Raw genomic sequence first — 8,049 nt, 5'->3', positions numbered from 1 at the left:
TATAACTACAAACAAGAATATTAAAAACTGACACATATGAAAAAATACTTTTCCTAAAAAGAAGGAGGCAAAGTAAGGAGTAATTCTCTGTAGGCTGTACATTCACAATCTGCGAACAACTCACAGCAACTTATAACATGCTGCAAGTGTAAAGCGGTGAAATTCAAACATCTCTAAAAACCACAGATTTGTAACTTGCACTTATGTAAATACACAGCTTTCAAGCCTCAGCCATCCTGGCCATAGCTCTTCTGGGAAAAATGAACAAATCTTGGCTGAGATTTTCAAGACCAAGTGGTGATACTGAGCGCCTCCCGTTTTTAGGTGTCCAATCAGAAATACTTTAAAAGGCTTCATTTTCAACCCATGCTGCACACACCCTCTCCAAATCATATCCCTTTAGGGAATATTTATCTTAAAAAGTAAGCAAATAAGGAAAGGTCAGACACATAAACAGTATTTTGTTCATTCTTCTCCCAGTATTCTCTCTGACATGAAGACGTAATACTGTGCCAAAACTATAGACAAGAGACTAAAGAACATGCATTTAAAGACTGATTTTTTTTTTTCAACAGAGCTTAATGATGTCCAAAATTAACTGCAAGGAGCTTTAAGTATCTTGTATCTCTAGTTTTATCTGAAAAATCCTAGCTTACATGATCTATCCCAAGTCATGCAAAGTCGGTGGCAAAGCCAGGAAATAAATATATATATATATTTATAGTTACAATGTACTGCTTAACTACAAGACCATTATTTGGGACTGGACTGCACAGACTGATCTGGCTTTTTGCATTTTTAATTAATATAATTTATCTCATTTTGAACTAGGGTGGAGAGAGTTATGAATAACGAATTCTTTGTATGAGAAGTTAAAATAGAATTTAAAAAAACTAAATAGCTATCTCAACATATAATTGCCTTAGTTTCTAAAAAGAGGATTTCATATATGGGCTGTTTTGATGGTCAAGCATATGAACATATAATTTCCCCCCCCCCCCCGGCCAGTGCAAGAACAGAAGATCACTGAAATTTGTACCAGGATAGTGAAAAAAATAACCTTAATTTTAAAGTGATCAGAATGTAAGCGTTAACATTCCTTAATAATATAGATCCTATAACCCACTACACAAAAAAAAAAAAAAAAAGCCATGATCTTTGCATACAGAATCACTAACCTTCTTGCCAACTGTATGTCTGTACAGCAAACGTACTAAGGATGTCGACTCATGTGACCAGATCTATCTGTACTTCAGAGTACCTATGCTATAGATGTAACATAATCACAAAATAAAGGCATAACTGAGGTGGCAGAATTCCTGCAAAAGTAGATTTTACAGGTTAGTAGTATCAGTGACTGCATCTGATAAAGGGATTACAAATGTCATGTATTGGGTTTGCATGGCAAGGTTTGGTAGCAGGGGGGCTACAGGGGTGGCTTCGGTGAGCAGCTGCTGGAAGCTTTCCCTATGTCAGACAGAGCCAATGCCAGTCGGCTCCAAGATGAACCCACCACCGGCCAAGGCTGAGCCCATCAGCAATGGTGGTAGCACCTCTGCGATAACATATTTAAGAAGTGGGGGAAAAACTGTGCACCTTCTGCCCAAGAGAGGAGTGAGAATATGTGAGACACAACTCTGCAGACACCAAGGTCAGTGAAGAAGGAGGGAAAGGAGGTGCTTCAGGCACCAGAGCAGCAATTCCCCTGCGGCCTGTGGTGAAGACCATGGTGAGGCAGGTTGTCCCCCTGCAGCCCATGGAGGTCCATGGTGGAGCAGATATCCACCTGCATCCTATGAAGGACCCCACACCAGAGCAGGTGGATGCCCAAAGGGGGCTGTGATCCCATGGGAAGCCCATGCTGGAGCAGGCTCCTGGCAGGACATGTGGCCTCATAGAGAGAGGAGCCTACGCTGGAGCAGGTTTGCTGGCAGGACTTGTGACCCTGCAGGGGACCCAAGCTGGAGCAGTCTGTTCCTGAAGGACTGCACCCCATGGAAGGGACCCAGCTGGAGCAGTTCATGAAGAGCTGCAGCCCGTGGGAAGGACTCATGTTGGAGAACTTTCTTCCGTGGAAGGGACCCCACACTGGAGCAGGGGAAGAGTGAGAGGAGTCCTCCCCCTGTAGAGGAAGAAGCAGCAGAGACAATGTGTGATGAAGTGACTGCAACCCCCACTCCCCATCCCCCCGTGCTGCTGGCAGGGAGAAGGTAGAGAATTCAGGAATGAAGTTGAGCCTGGGAAGAAGGGAGAGGTGGGAGGAAGGTGTTTTAAGATTTATTTTTTATTTCTCATTATCCTACTCTAATTTGATTGGTAATAAATTAAATTAATTTTTTTCCCCCAAGTCAAGTGGGTTTTGCCTGTGACTGTAATTGCTGAGTGATCTGCCTGCCCTTATCTTGACCCACAAGCCTTTCGATATGTTTTTGCTCCCCTGTCCAGTTGAGGAGGGGCAATGATAGAGTGGCTTTGGCAGGCACCTGGCATCCAGCCAGGGTCAACCCACCATACAGGCTTCAGTTCCTGGAACTGCAGAGCACTTTTTGAAAGATACTTTCATGCCAAGTACTTGACAGATCCTCTCAGTGCACCGTCTGCCTCTGATCAGGCACCTGAGAAGGATCAGTTGTTGTTCTCAGAAAGCCATATTACTGCAGGATACTTCTTTCTAAATACATGCCAGCAATATGAAGGCCATTAGGTCTGTCTACTCAAGCTGTCATAATTTTGCATGACATACTATCCAATATTTTTATAGGTAAGGCTAGGTTTTCCTCACAGAGCAAGCTATTTATATGAACAGTTTTGGATATTGACTAACGCTTTTGCATTCATCAATGCCACAAAGAGCTTTTTTAATATTAACACCACTTTATTTTCTTTCAGGACAGTTATTAGCAGCAATTATAAATAGGTTCTATTACCTTCTCATGTGACAAAACAGACAAAGAAAATGCTTAACACCCATTTTGGTTGGATCATCCAAATAATACAATTCTTTGCAAAATGCTGCAGAACAGAAAATGTTTGGAGACCATCAAGAACAAATCGGATTGTCATGAGGCTCCTTCCAAGGACTACCATCCACCTCGTCTAGCAGACTCCTATGCTACACTTCCCTCCTTCTCCCCTCATGCTCTCCTTTCTTACATACTGTCTTGCTGTCACGTGAAAAAGCCTTAATTAATTCATGGACCATTAATTTTGCATTTACATACATAACATTTTATTTTATGCGTTTTTATATTACTTCATAGCATGCACATGGCTGTACACAATGTCCTATGAATTTTTGTTGCTACGATGTTTAAAAAAAAATATTAGGTCCTTCTTCGAGGCACTTTGATACTACATGAACACCTTTGGCATTGTCTTGGCTGGACTGTAGATCCAAGAAGTTGGCTCCTTTTATGTAGGCAATGGTAAGAAAAGAAACATCCAAATACCCCTACTCAAGAAAGGACATCTGGGACAACTAACCAATCTAAAATACAGGGATCTCTCCTAGTGTCATTTAATGAATAACAAAAACCACACGTTGAGATAGAGGCTGCATCTTCTATTTGAAGTTAACCTGGAAAAAAATTTACTGAGCATTACCTAGGCTGTAAGAAACACAGAAGAGCAGAGATAAACATGTTAAAAGCATGTTTAATTTCAACTAATCATTTGTGAGAAGTATTCAGAGGTTGCCTTGTTTCTAGCACCAATGCTCAGCTCTTTAAGTAGACTCTACATTTTCCTTTATAGATTTCAATCTTAGGAGTACAAGGGAGCAAATTATTCACTTTGGTAGGTAAGTATCAGAGCAAAAGAAAAGAAAAAAAATTTCAGTCATTGTGGTCCTTCACACTAACAAGAAACTTAGGGAAAATACTTCATTTTTTTCAAGCAATTTCTCTCTATCTTCTTTTCTTAATGGCTTTCTCTGGCCACCTCCTTCCCATTCTCCTATTCTCCTACTGAAAAAGAAAAGGGAAAAGAAACTGAAACCACAGTGAAAAAAAATATTTGGGGGAGGGTGTTTGTGTGACAGAGTTCAGGGAGAATTATGGAAATATTTGGGTTTGAGCCTCAATGCAGTCTCCAGGGAAATTTATCCTTCCAGATGAATTCTTCTGTTCACACAACACAACTGACTAAAAAATCCATTTCGCAGGAGCAGACAGGGCAATGTTAGTAAGCCCATCACAACGTGCAGACAGAGCACACAGTCTTGCCACTCAACCAGTGAAACCTCGTAGTCGTAAAGATCCCAATTCCAAGCTCTGTTAGAGAGGTCAAGCCCATTTCACTACTGGATATGACTCTATGACCATATTTGAGGGACAAGGAGGAGGAGGAAGCAAAGACAATCAGACTACATATACGCTGGCAAAGATCTCTTATTTCCTTCATCCCTTTTCACAAAGCCTGTATAGCTTGTGCTTTTTGATGGAAGGCTTTAATTGTGTGATAAATCATAGTTGGTAAAACAACTATTTCTAATTTAAATCAAATCCCTTTTGGAGGGCTTTACCAGAACAGTTCTGCCTGCAGATCTCCAGTAAGCAAGCCTGTATAGCAAGACTAGTTCAGGCACTTGCTGGTAGAGCGTGAATGTGAAAATGCATATCCACCATGGACTGTGATTTTACAGTAACTTTTAAAGAAACATGTCTAGAATATTGCAAGACTATTTATTTTGGTGTGTGAAAAACCCTTTGGTGTTTTCCAGTTAATAAGGATGAAAGGAGAGGAAAAAAAAAAAAAAAGAGAACAGAACCTGGGAAAAAAATTATAGGGCTGCATAGGCAGCCTTGAAGGAACATGGATTGAACAACCTTTGAAATACCCAATTCTAAAATGAGATCTTACAAGAATTTTTTAAAGCAATAGACGTGAAGCCTCAGAAACAAGTGTAAGTTACAGCTTGAAGTGCTTTATCACAGCTTCATGAACGCTCTTCCACAAACCCTGGTTGCTTGAAAAGTTTGTTTACTTCAAGGCAAAATGTAACTGGTCGTGGGGGGATGAAAATGAGAGATCTATAGTCTCCCAGAGGTGTGTTGATAAATCAGGCCTGGATCTCACGACATCAAAACCGTTACAGAAGGAGAATTGCCTCCAAGGCTGCAAGGAGGCATTTTCCACTCAAGGGTAAGAACAAATATCAGTGCCTTACATGCTTCTTCAACAAAACTCCTGCCCTCTAGAGAGCAAAGGCTTCAATTTAACAACATGCCTATAGGTACGTAAAACCACGAAATGACTTCTAAGTCTGTTGCCTCAAAAAGTTACACCTGGGTTAATGGTACGACTCTGCTGTGCCACACAAAATACCTGAGCGGATTCTGAGGGCATGCGCCTGTTTACACGGCACAATGCAGAGCTGGGCAAAGATAACTGGCTCACATCACATAAGTAATATCAGCACAACATCACTCTTGTGCTGATCAGCCATGTCTTTCAGTGAGGCTAACTAATCCACACGCAAAACACTGCTGATGTGGATATGCCACTTCCAGGTAGAAATGTGCCCACCCATGCTAATCTGGGAGCCTTCTGTTCTATATGAAGCACACAGAATCGACTTTAAGCATCCTCAGCATCCCTATCCCAGATTTCCTCCATAATCAACGGAGAGAAATAGGCACATGAACACTATCCACTTGAAGCAGACATCCACATCAGGAAGAGAGGAATCATGAGCTAGAATTGCCAATGTCTCTCTACCAGGTATGAAAGAAGCCTGGAGGATTAGCTCAGACACCACGTAGATGCCTGTATGCAGTCAGAAAAACCCATTCCTCCACACCCAAAGCTACCACAGCTGTCTGACCTAGGATGATGCCAGCTGTCTGTCCGTATAGTGCCTTTAAACCTATGGATACAAGTACACTAAAAACAAACAAACAAACAAAAAAATAAAACCCAAACCAAAAAACAAACCACCAAAACAAAAGGCATGGCACTGTTGCTATTCATATTATTAAAGCAGAAATTAGAGAGAAAGTGATAGGTTAAGAAAGTGTCAAAGATTCATCCCTTTTTTCCTTTTTTTTTTTGCAACCAGATCGTATTTTGCTGCCACCAGAGCAGAAAGCTGGCTCCAGTCTCCGCACTTCCATTCATGCGGCACCTCCTGCCCCAGGACCGCCGGGAAGTAGAAAGACAAAATATCCTGCACCATCCCAGGGGAAAGGAGTGTTTCACCCTGTGCAGTGATCTGCCTGGTCATGTAAGAACAGCCCTCCAGCTGAGTATGTGCAGACCTTCCTTAGGTGGAAAACACCCATGATGCAGGACCCCGAGCAGGCTGGGGTATCTCAGGCTATGGGGGCAATGCAGCACAGAGACTGTCTAAGCCACTGAAAAGAAAGCATGTTTTCTCATCCTTCTTTTCTCCAAACTCTGTCTGCATTCAGAGAGTAGCCATAAAAGATAGCACTTTAGATATTGATTGAGCTTGTATGCTATTGCATATAGCAATTACTTTTAAAGAGATTTAAATTATAATTTTATCCATATAACTGGTGTTGGGAAGCTGTAACAAATACCTAACGCTTAATTTCTGTTTCCAGCCTCGTGGTTTGGCTGTCACCAGTTTCTTTAAGAATGAAATTTTGCACCCTATACATGTAACTATTTGTTATGTAGTTTTGAAGTAACCCACAGGAGCCCTGGGAAGAAATATAGCTAGGCAGCTGGAGGAGAAAAATTATTCAGCTCTGAGACTTGCTCAGAGCCATTTAGAGATCTGTTCCGATTTTTCAAATGGATAAGAAGTACAGATTTTAAAATTATACAAATGCCGAACCATTTGTTTTGGAAGTTTTAGCAAAATGAAGCCTTTAAATTCAATTCTTCAATTTATAAAAGACTCCATCCAGGACAGTTGTTATGGTAGGTTGACTTCATCCTCTGAGGCAACTTTCCCTCTTTATTCCTAAGCCCTGTGACACCCTGCAAGCCCCAAGGGCACCCCTGCAGCAATCTTCGGAGAAAGAAAGACAGAGAGAAAGTTGTCCTTGGATTTATTTAGCGAGAAGGAGGCCAAATCTGGGACAGGGGAAAAGGTTTTCATAGAGTCAGAGCTCTCGTGGATTTGTAAAATCATCCGTGCACATGGAATATATTGAACCTTGAACCTAAACTAAGGTCAAGCAAGTTTAAGGCTTGATACAGATGTTTCACAGAACTCTGGTAAATGAAGGTGAATGTTACTGTTACAGCAAGAGAAAAAAACAAGCTATAAAAATGGTTGGTCGATTGTTTATTTTTCTTTTCAGTCCATTGTCGAGTTTACTTTGTCCCCCTTAAGCCCAGCACTGGTATTTCCTGCATCTGGGCGATGACAGCAATCTCTTATACACCACATAAAACAGATTTAGAAGTTTGAAAGCCATTTCTGGCCTGGTCTCTCCCCGGAAATATAGCCCTCCAGCACAAGGGAATATTTGTATTTTCCTCATTTGTCTTTAATTTATAAAAATACTGGTTGCCTCCTGGGGCAAAAAACAAACAAAAAAATTAAAAAAAAAATTCATTATAAGCAAAATACCAACCCTTTCCATAACCAGTGAGACAGCTTTTAAACCAAGATTATTTTTTTTTAAATTAAGTTACAGAACAATCCAAAAAGAAGTCCCTCAAGGAAAATTAACATAATTACTTTTTTAAAGACACTACGATCACTTGTTTTTAGCCAATTACTTCTCCTCCTTTGGCATGAATGTGTCTGAAACGGTGCTCAGAAACGGGGCCAAGACCTTCCAAGTGTTCAATGCCATGATGGAACATAGGCCAATATGGAAGAAATCCCCTTTCCAAGCAAGTTCTGACTAACAGCAATAATGTTATTGGCTCCGAATCTGGAATGAGTCTCAAGATTCGGCAAATGCAGGAGAAATTAAGTTTCCAAATAATTTGGAAAAGATAAAAACTTTTAGGAGTTCCACAGTAAAATAATGCTGTAATAATAATAATAATAATCACTTTTCAGTTGCAAAGAGCTTCGCATAAAAAAACTTTCAACATCAGAAGGTACAGAGGTGGTATTTTCTC

This window comes from Leptosomus discolor, chromosome 7 (genome assembly GCF_034619465.1).
Source record: "Leptosomus discolor isolate bLepDis1 chromosome 7, bLepDis1.hap2, whole genome shotgun sequence".
In the NCBI taxonomy this organism is placed as follows: Eukaryota; Metazoa; Chordata; class Aves; order Leptosomiformes; family Leptosomidae; genus Leptosomus; species Leptosomus discolor.
This window is presented reverse-complemented; position numbering follows the sequence as displayed.